Here is an 11,640-nt window from a genome sequence, read left to right on the forward strand (position 1 = left end):
TCTTTTGATCCAAATGTTCTCTGGAAGTGTGTTTTCATTTACAAGTGTTTTGAGATTTTTCCAGCATTTTTCTCTCATTGTTTGCAATTGAACTGCACTATCATCTGAAAGCAGACATTTGTGTTATTAAATCAACAAAATGTGTTAAAGTGCATTTAAGAATGAGCATTTGTCTGTCTTGGAGAATATTTCATATGTGCTTTAGAAAATATTCTGCTGTCGTTGGAGTAAGTATTCTATATATATATGTCTATTAAAATAAGCTGATTTATGGTGCTGTTCACTTCAACTATGTCCTTGCTGACTTTCTGTCTATGGGCTCTCTCATTTATTGAAAAAAGATGTTGAAATCTCCAACTGTAATAAGAAATATATGGGGCTTCCCTGGTGGGGCAGTGGTTGAGAGTCCGCCTGCCGATGCAGGAGACACAGGTTCGTGCCCCGATCTGGGAAGATCCCACATGCCACAGAGCGGCTGGGCCTGTGAGCCATGGCCACTGAGCCTGCACATCCGGAGCCTGTGCTCTGCAATGGGAGAGGCCACAACAGTGAGAGGCCCACGTACTGCAAAAAAAAAAAAATATATATATATATATATATATATATGTTTCCCCCCTTTTATCTGTTTGCATATATATCGTGATACTGTTAGGTAAACATATACTAAGGATTTTAAACTTGTTTCAGAGAGTTTTTTGACTTTTGATTATGTAATGCTCATATTTACTCTTCATAAATTTCTTGCTCAAAAGTCAGCTTTGTTTGAAATTAAAATATGTACTCTGGCATCCTTTTGATTAACGTTCACATGGTATATCTTTCTCATCCCTTTGTTATTAGTGCATATAGTTTTAAAGTTGGTTTCTTCCGGACAACTGATAGTTTTGCACTTTTTTTCATGCATGCACACTGACAGTTACATTTTTTTTGCTGTTGTATAATTGGCATAAAATATTATATTAGTCTCAGGTGTACAACATAATAATTTAATATTTGTGTATATTGCAAAATAATAACCACAATAAATCTGAACATCCATTACCATGGTTATTTTGCAGGCAGGAAAGGCAGAAGCCACTCTGACAGTGAGGCAGTATATTTCCTGAAAAGGAGAGAAAGGGTAAAAGAGGTGAGTGGGGGGTGGAGGGAGGGAGTCTGCCCAGCCATGTGTGCCACAGTTGGAGGAACCAGTTGCCCTCACTGAGGAGAGACTACAGTAGCAGGGAGGGGGAAAAATAAGCAAAGACCACAAAAGGAAATCATATTGTCTCCCCTGGAAGGTAAGAGGAATTCCAAGGTCCACTGGAACCCTCCACTTGAGGATTCCTGTGTTGAGCTATGGGCACACACAAAGCCCAAAGTGCTGAATGTACACCTCTTCCTATTCTGCCACCATCCTTGGTTTTTACTTATGCACGTACTCCTAATGTTATTTGAAGATAGCACTAATGAGAGAAATCAAAATCTTGTACTATAGCACCATCTCTGAAAAAAAAAAAATGAAGGGCTCCAAACTATCAACCTTATATATTCTTAGAATCAAAGCAAACAAAGCCTTGCATAAATAAGGAAGGTGTTTGCTACTTCAAATGCAGATCAGAGGCAGTTTTCATCAAATACCATGAATAAACTCATGGTAATACATTATCAAAAAAACTAACAATGTTATGCAACTGAACCCAAAGATATAAAATATTGCCATCAAAATGTTAATGGATTTATAATAGGTGTTATGAAAAATTGATGAGCTACAGGAAAACTCAGAAAGGCAATCTCAGAACAAACTTAACTAAAGAAGGAGTAGTTTACCTAAAAAGACTACAATTCTAAATGAGAAAATAAACATAAATTCTGGAGCAAAAAAACTCCATAAACGTGGTAAAAAATTGCCTTAGAATGCACTGGAAATAGAGTAGATTACATGGCAGAGAGAATTAGTGAACTCAAATAGAAATTTGTAATAATTCAGAGGAAGATGAATGAGAACTAAGATTTTTTAAAAGGGAAAAAACCTTGCTAGAACTATATGACTTCATGAGAAAGGCCAACAAAAGAATAATGATTATTCCAGAAGAAGAGAGGGAAAGAGAACATAGAGCTTAGTTAAAGAAATAATAACTGGGAACTTCCCAAACCTGGGAAAACAACTGGATATAAAAGTCCACAAACCAGTGTAACACCTTATTACCTCAGTGAAAAGTTTAAAAGACCTCCAAGATATATTATATCGAAACTGTGAAAAGTCAGTGATAAGAAAAGAATTTAAATGGCAGCCAGGGGAGAGAAACACAGTTAACCTATATACGTATCCCCATTAAGCTATCAGCAGATTTTACAGCAGAAATTCTATACGTCAGAGGATATTGGAATGGCATACTCAAAATATTAAAAGATAGAAACTGACAGCCAATAATATTATGTCCTGCAAATTTATGTTTTATAGATAAAAGAATGCTTGGCTTTTCAAGACAGAAAAAAGCTGAGAGATTTTACTAACACTGGATCTGCATAACAAAGTGTGTGAAAGGAGCTCTTCAAATGAAATAAAAAGATAAAAATACACAAACAAATCTGATTCAGATGATACACTCAGAATTAGAATACTGTACCTCTCTTTAGGAATAGTATATTCAAATCTTAACTATAACACAAAGGATAAAAAAAGTATTAAAAAAATAGCAAAAAATAAAAATAAACATAGCTATTGGTAATAAAATAATAACATAAAGAGATCAGTTTTTTATATAGGAATATACAAGTAGAAGTAAAAGTAAACATAGGAAAGAAGCTCATCGATATTGGTGTTCACAATAATTTGGTGGGCATGACACCAAAAGAAAAAACAACAAAATAAAATCTACAAATGTGACATCATCAAGCATAAACTGTTCTCCACAGCAAATAATAAACAAACAAACAAAATAAAAAGGCAGCTCACAGAATGGGAGGAAAAATTGCAACCCATATAAAGGATAAGGGGATAATATCCAAAATATATAAAGAACTCAGTCAAATCAATAAAAATAACCAAAAAAACAATCTTTTTTTTTTTTTTTTCGGTATGCGGGCCTCTCACTGTTGTGGCCTCTCCCGTTGCGGAGCACAGGCTCCGGACGCGCAGGCTCAGCGGCCATGGCTCACGGGCCCAGCCGCTCTGCGGCATATGGGATCCTCCCAGACCGGGGCACGAACCCGTATCCCCTGCATAGGCAGGCGGACTCTCAACCACTGCACCACCAGGGAGGCCCAAAACAATCTATTTTTTAAAAAATGGACATGTGAAATAAACAGACATCTCTCTAAAGAGAATATCAAAATGACCAACAAGAGCATAAAAATATACTCAGCATTCCTAATTATCAGGGAAACGCAAAAATTTAAATGATATATTACCTCACACTTGTTACAGTGACAATTGTTAAGAAGACAAGAGACGACAGGTGTTGGCCAGGATGTAGTGATATGGGAACACTCATTATATTGTTATTGGGAAATGGAAATTGGTCCAACCACTTTAGAAAACCATAACAATGTTCCTAAAAGAAATTTAAAATAGATCTACCATATGCTCCAGCAATTCCACTTCTGGCTATACACACAAAGAGAAAGAAAACAGGATTTTGATGAGTTATGTACTACCATGTTTATTGCAGGATTATTCACTGTAGTCAAGATATGGAAATTACCCAAATGTTCATCAATGGATGAATTTTATAAAAGATGTGGTACATGTACATGATGCAATATTTCTCAGCCATGAGAATGGAAGATATTCTCCCATTTGCAACATCATGGATGGACCTTGTTCACATTATGTTAAGTAATATAAGTCAGACAAAGACAATTACTGTGTGATACAACTGATATGTGGAATGTAAAAAGTTAAACCTTTAAAACACAGAGGATAATGGTGGTTACTGGGGAATGGAGGGGAGGTAAAAGTGATTGTGTTTAAGGGTACAAGCTGGTGATGAATAATAAACAAGCCATGGATACCTAATGTACAGTATAATGAATATGAACAATAATATTGTGCTATAATTAGGTACCGTGATAAATATTACTACATTGGCAAGTATATTAAAATACATAAATGTACCAAAATAACACGCTCTACACCTTAAACTTACACAACGTTGCACATTAATTTATTTTTAAGAAATAATGGCTGAAATCTTCCAGATTCTGAGGACAGAAATGGCCACCCAGATTTATGAAGCTCAAAAGTCCCCACAGAGATTGAGTCCAAAAGTCTTCAAGACACATTTTAATTAACTTGTCAAAAACTAAAGACAGACAGAATTTTGAAAGTAGCAAGAGAAAGTAACTCATCACATGTGAGGAAACTCCAATGAGTCTATCAGCTGATTTCTCAAAAGAAATTTTGAGGTCCAGGAGAGATTTTGAGAACATATGTAAACTAACAAAGGAAAATAAATGCCAACTAGAAATTCTGTACCCAGCAAAACTGTATTTTACATATAAAGGAGAAATAAGTACTTTCTCAGATTAAATATTTTCAGACAAACTTCTGGGGAAGTTTGTCACCAGACATGCATCACTCAAAGTTCTACAGGAAGCTCTAGAAGTTGAAATGTAAAGATGCTAAACAGGTACATGAAAGCATAGAAAATTATAAATCTCACTGGAAAGGATAAACAACTAAAGAAAAGCAGAATATTGTAATGATGGTGCAGCAATAATTTTAAACCCTAGTGTAAAAGGTAAAAGACAAAATTGGTGGCAAAAACTGTAACTGAAAATACTTGTAAATACACAATGTACATCTCATGGTAGCCACAAGGAAATATTCTACAATAGATACACAAAATATAAGAGAAAAAATCAAAGCATATTTTTGAAAAAAAATCAACAAATCTCCAAGAAACACAGCAAGAGAGGAAGAGAGGTACAATAGAAGTAGAAAAGAGACAGAAAAAAATTTACACGTTAATACCCAGAAATAATTACTGTAAATGAACATACACTAAACTTTTAATCAAAAGGTTAGATTGCTAAAAAAATCTATATTTTCAAAAAAGAACAAATTATATCTTTAGAGAAGAGACTAACTTTAAATTTAAGAACACACTTACACTGACACTAACGGTTGGAAAATTATATCCCAAGCAAATAGCAACCAAAAGAGAGCAGGTGTAACTATCCTCATACCAGACACAATTGACTTTAATTCAAAAACTATCACAAGAGAAAAATAATCTCTTACTATATAATAAAAATGTGTCATATAATAATAAATGTATCAAATCATTATATAATAATAAATGTGTCAAATCATGAGGGAGATGTATGCATCTACCTCCAGAGAACCTAAATATGTTTAGGTTGTAAAAATAGTTATAATAAATACATCAAATCATGAGGAAGATGTATGCATCTTCCACCAGAGAACCTAAATATGTTTTAAAAATATTGACAGATAGGAAGGGAGAAATAGAGCACACTATAATAATTGTAGAAGACATACCCCACTTTCAATAATGGAGACAACACCCAGGCAGAAAATCAAGAAAAGAGAAGAGCTGAACACCTTCAAATTGAAAATTTTACTTCTTCTTTCCAGTTTGCTTGCCTTATTTTTCTGGCCACATTGCACTAGCTACAGTTTCCAGTACTGTGTTGAATAGAAGTGGTGAAACCATGCATTTCCTTTATTCCTGATCTTAAGGGAAAACTTTTCATTCTTTCACATTGAATATGTGTTCACTGTGTGTTTTTCACATATAACTTCTTTTTCATTATGAAGGTTGCTTTATTGTTACTATACATTATATTCAGCCTGAAAAATTACTGTTTGATATTACCAACTTTGGTATATAAATTAAGTCAAAAACATTGTGAAATTATATTTTTTTATTATTATTTTTTGCTTTATAACAAATTTAATCAGTTATACATATACATATGTTCCCATATCCCCTCCCTTTTGCGTCTCCCTCCCACCCTCCCTATCCCAACCCTCCAGGCAGTCACAAAGCACCGAGCTGATCTCCCTGTGCTATGCGGCTGCTTCCCACTAGCTATCTACCTTACGTTTGGTAGTGTATATATGTCCATGCCGCTCTTTCACTTTGTCACAGCTTACCCTTCCCCCTCCCCATATCCTCAAGTCCATTCTCAAGTAGGTCTGTGTCTTTATTCCTGTCTTACCACTATGTTCTTCATGAGATTTTTTTTCATTTAAGTCCATATATATCTGTCAGCATACAGTATTTGTCTTTCTCTTTCTGACTTACTTCACTCTGTATGACAGACCCTAGATCCATCCACCTCATTAAAAATAGCTCAATTTCATTTCTTTTTATGGCTGAGTAATATTCCATTGTATATTTGTGCCACATCTTCTTTATCCATTCATCCGATGATGGACACTTAGGTTGTTTCCATCTCCGGGCTATTGTAAATAGGGCTGCTATGAACATTTTGGTACATGTCTCTTATTAAATTACAGTTTTCTCAGGGTATATGCCCAGTAGTGGGATTGCTGGGTCATATGGCAGTTCTATTTTTAGTTTTTTAAGTAACCTCCATACCGTTCTCCATAGTGGCTGTACCAATTCACATTCCCACCAGCAGTGAAAGAGGGTTCCCTTTTCTCCACACCCTCTCCAGCATTTATTGTTTGTAGATTTTTTGATGATGGCCATTCTGACTGGTGTGAGATGATATCTCATCGTAGTTTTGATTTGCATTTCTCTAATGAGTAAAGATGTTGAGCATCCTTTCATGTGTTTGTTGGCAGTCTGTATATCTTCTTTGGAGAAATGTCTATTTAGCTCTTCTGCCCATTTTTGAATTGGGTTGTTTGTTTTTTTGTTATTGAGCTGCATAAGCTGCTTATAAATTTTGAAGATTAATCCTTTGTCAGTTGCTTCATTTGCAAATATTTTCTCCCATTCTGAGGGTGGTCTTTTGGTCTTGTTTATGGTTTCCTTTGCTGTGCAAAAGCTTTGAAGTTTCATTAGGTCCCATGTGTTTATTTTTGTCTTTATTTCCATTACTCTAGGAGGTGGGTCCGAAAGGATCTTGCTGTGATTTATGTCATAGAGTGTTCTGCCTATGTTTTCCTCTAAGAGTTTGATAGTTTCTGGCCTTACATTTAGGTCTTTAATCCATTTTGAGCTTATTTTTGTGTATGGTGTTAGGGAGTGATCTAATCTCATACTTTTACATGTCCCTGTCCAGTTTTCCCAGCACCACTTATTGAAGAGGCTGTCCTTTCTCCACTGTACATTCCTGCCTCCTTTATCAAAGATAAGGTGACCATATGTGCGTGGGTTTATCTCTGGGCTTTCTCTCCGGTTCCATTGATCTATCTTTTGTTTTTGTGCCAGTACCATACTGTCTTGATTACTGTAGCTTTGTAGTATAGTCTGAAGTCAGGGAGCCTGATTCCTCCAGCTCCGTTTTTCGTTCTCAAGATTGCTTTGGCTATTCGGGGTCTTTTGTGTTTCATTACAAATTTTGAAATTTTTTGTTCTAGTTCTGTGAAAAATGCCAGTGGTAGTTTGATAGGGATTGCATTGAATCTGTAGATTGCTTTGGGTAGTAGAGTCATTTTCACAATGTTGATTCTTCCAATCCAAGAACATGGTACATCTCTCCACCTATTTGTATCATCTTTAATTTCTTTCATCAGTGTCTTATAATTTTCTGCATACAGGTCTTTTGTCTCCTTAGGTAGGTTTATTCCTAGATATTTTATTCTTTTTGTCGCATTGGTAAATGGGAGCGTTTTCTTGATTTCACTTTCAGATTTTTCATCATTAGTATATAGGAATGCCAGAGATTTCTGTACATTAATTTTGTATCCTGCTACTTTACCAAATTCATTGATTAGCTCTAATAGTTTTCTGGTAGCATCTTTAGGATTCTCTATGTATAGTATCATGTCATCTGCAAACAGTGACAGCTTTACTTCTTCTTTTCCAATTTGGATTCCTTTTATTTCCTTTTCTTCTCTGATTGCTGTGGCTAAAACTTCCAAAACTATGTTGAATAAGAGTGATGAGAGTGGGCAGCCTTGTCTTGTTCCTGATCTTAGTGGAAATGGTATCAGCTTTTCCCATTGAGGACGATGCTGGCTGTGGGTTTGTCATATATGGCCTTTATTATGTTGAGGAAAGTTCCCTCTATGCCTACTTTCTGCAGGGTTTTTATCATAAATGGGTGTTGAATTTTGTCGAAAGCTTTCTCTGCATCTATTGAGATGATCATATGGTTTTTCTCCTTCAATTTGTTAATATGGTGTATCACGTTGATTGATTTGCGTATATTGAAGAATCCTTGCATTCCTGGAATAAACCCCACTTGATCATGGTGTATGATCCTTTTAATGTGCTGTTGGATTCTGCTTGCTAGTATTTTGTTGAGGATTTTTGTATCTATGTTCATCAGTGATATTGGCCTGTAGTTTTCTTTCTTTGTGACCTCCTTGTCTGGTTTTGGTATCAAGGTGATGGTGGCCTCGTAGAATGAGTTTGGGAGTGTTCCTCCCTCTGCTATATTTTGGAAGAGTTTGAGAAGGATAGGTGTTAGCTCTTCTCTAAATGCTTGATAGAATTCACCTGTGAAGCCATCTGGTCCTGGGCTTTTATTTGTTGGAAGATTTTTAATCACAGTTTCAATTTCAGTGCTTGTGATTGGTCTGTTCATATTTTCTATTTCTTCCTGATTCAGTCTTGGCAGGTTGTGCATTTCTAAGAATTTGTCCATTTCTTCCAGGTTGTCCATTTTATTGGCATAGAGTTGCTTGTAGTAATCTCTCATGATCTTTTGTATTTCTGCAGTGTCAGTTGTTACTTCTCCTTTTTCATTTCTAATTCTATTGATTTGAGTCTTCTCCCTTTTTTTCTTGATGTGTCTGGCTAATGGTTTATCAATTTTGTTTATCTTCTTAAAGAACCAGCTTTTAGGTTTATTGATCTTTGCTATCGTTTCCTTCATTTCTTTTTCATTTATTTCTGATCTGATCTTTATGATTTCTTTCCTTCTGCTAACTTTGGGGGTTTCTTGTTCTTCTTTCTCTAATTGCTTTAGGTGCAAGGTTAGGTTGTTTATTCGAGATGTTTCCTGTTTCTTAAGGTGGGATTGTATTGCTATAAACTTCCCTCTTAGAACTGCTTTTGCTGCATCCCATAGGTTTTGGGTCATTGTGTCTCCATTGTCATTTGTTTCTAGGTAGTTTAAAATTTCCTCTTTGATTTCTTCAGTGATCACTTCGTTATTAAGTAGTGTATTGTTTCGCCTCCATGTGTTTGTTTTTTTTACAACTCTTTTCCTGTAATTGATACCTAGTCTCATAGCATTGTGGTCGGAAAAGATACTTGATACAGTTTCAATTTTCTTAAATTTACCAAGGCTTGATTTGTGACCCAGGATATGATCTATCCTGGAGAATGTTCCATGAGCACTTGATAAAAATGCGTATTCCGTTGTTTTTGGATGGAATGTCCTATAAATATCAACTAAGTCCATCTTGTTTAATGTATCATTTAAAGCTTGTGTTTCCTTATTTATTTTCATTTTGGACGATCTGTCCATTGGTGAAAGTGGGGTGTTAAAGTCCCCTACTATGAGTGTGTTACTGTTGATTTCTCCTTTTATGGCTGTTAGTATTTGCCTTATGTATTGAGGTGCTCCTATGTTGGGTGCATAAATATTTACAATTGTTATATCTTCTTCTTGGATCGATCCCTTGATCGTTATGTAGTGTCCTTCTTTGTCTCTTCTAGTAGACTTTATTTTAAAGTCTATTTTGTCTCATATGAGAATTACTACTCCAGCTTTCTTTTGATTTCCATTTGCATGGAATATCTTTTTCCATCCCCTTACTTTCAATCTGTATGTGTCTCTAGGTCTGATGTGGGTCTCTTGTAGACAGCATATATATGGGTCTTGTTTTTGTATCCATTCAGCCAATCTGTGTCTTTTGGTGGGAGCATTTAGTCCATTTACATTTAAGGTAATTATCAATATGTATGTTCCTATTCCCATTTTCTTAAGTGTTTTGGGTTCGTTATTCTAGGTCTTTTCCTTTTGTTGTGTTTCTTGCCTAGAGAAGTTCCTTTAGCATTTGTTGTAAAGCTGCTTTGGTGGTGCTGAACTCTCTCAGCTTTTGCTTGTTTGTAAAGGTTTTAATTTCTCCATCATATCTGAAGGAGATCCTTGCTGGGTAGAGTAATCTTGGTTGCAGGTTTTTCTCCTTCATCACTTTAATTATGTCCTGCCACTCCCTCCTGGCTTGTAGAGTTTCTGCTGAGAGATCAGCTGTTATCCTGATGGGGATTCCCTTGTGTGTTATGTGTTGTTTTTCCCTTGCTGCTTTTAATAGGATTTCTTTGTGTTTAAATTTTGACAGTTTGATTAATATGTGTCTTGGCGTATTTCTCCTTGGATTTATTCTGTATGGGACTCTCTGTGTCTCCTGGACTGGATTAACTATTTCCTTTCCCATATTAGGGAAGTTTTCAACTATAATCTCTTCAAATATTTTCTCAGTCCCTTTCTTTTTCTCTTCTTCTTCTGGAACCCCTATAATTCGAATGTTGGTGCATTTAATGTTGTCCCAGAGGTCTCTGAGACTGTCCTCTGTTCTTTTCATTCTTTTTTCTTTATTTTGCTCTGCATCAGTTATTTCCACTATTTTATCTTCCACGTCACTTATCCGTTCTTCTGCCTCAGTTATTCTGCTATTGATCCCATCTAGAGTATTTTTTATTTCATTTATTGTGTTTTTAATCGATGTTTGATTCATCTTTAGTTCTAGGTCCTTGTTAACTGTTTCTTGCGTCTTGTCTATTCTATTTCCAAGATTTTGGTTCTGGGAAATAGAATCTTGGATCATGTTTACCATCATTATTCTGAATTCTTTTTCAGGTAGACTGCCTATTACCTCTTCATTTGTTAGGTCTGGTGGCTCTTCTATCTTGCTCCTTCTCCTGCTGTGTGTTTTTCTGTCTTCTCATTTTGCTTATGTTACTGTGTTTGGGGTCTCCTTTTTGCAGGCTGCAGGTTCGTAGTTCCCGTTGTTTTTGGTGTCTGTCCCCAGTGGCTAAGGTTGGTTTAGTGGGTTGTGTAGGCTTCCTGGTGGAGGGGACTAGTGCCTGTGTTCTGGTGGATGAGGCTCGATCTTGTCTTTCTGGTGGGCAGGTCAATGTCTGGTGGTTTGTTTTGGGGTGTCTGCGGACTTTTTATGATTTTAGGCCACCTCTCTGCTAATGGATGGCATTGTGTTCCTGTCTTGCTAGTTGTTTGGCATAGGGTGTCCAGCACTGTAGCTTGCTGGTCGTTGAGTGCAGCTGGGTGCTGGTGTTGCGATGGAGATCTCTGGAAGATTTTCGCCGTTTGATATTATGTGGAGCTGGGAGGTCTCTTGTGGACCAGTGTCCTGAAGTTGGCTCTCTCACCTCAGAGGCACAGCACTGACTCCGGGCTCCTCAATTTGGGATGATTTGTTGTCTATTCATGTATTCCACAGATGCAGGGTACATCAAGTTGATTGTGGAGCTTTAATCCGCTGCTTCTGAGGCTGCTGGGAGAGGTTTCCCTTTCTCTTCTTTGTTCTCACAGCTCCTGGGTCTCAGCTTTGGATTTGGACCCGCCTCTGCGTGTAGGTCC

Source organism: Mesoplodon densirostris (assembly GCF_025265405.1).
Source record: "Mesoplodon densirostris isolate mMesDen1 chromosome Y unlocalized genomic scaffold, mMesDen1 primary haplotype SUPER_Y_unloc_1, whole genome shotgun sequence".
NCBI lineage: Eukaryota > Metazoa > Chordata > Mammalia > Artiodactyla > Ziphiidae > Mesoplodon > Mesoplodon densirostris.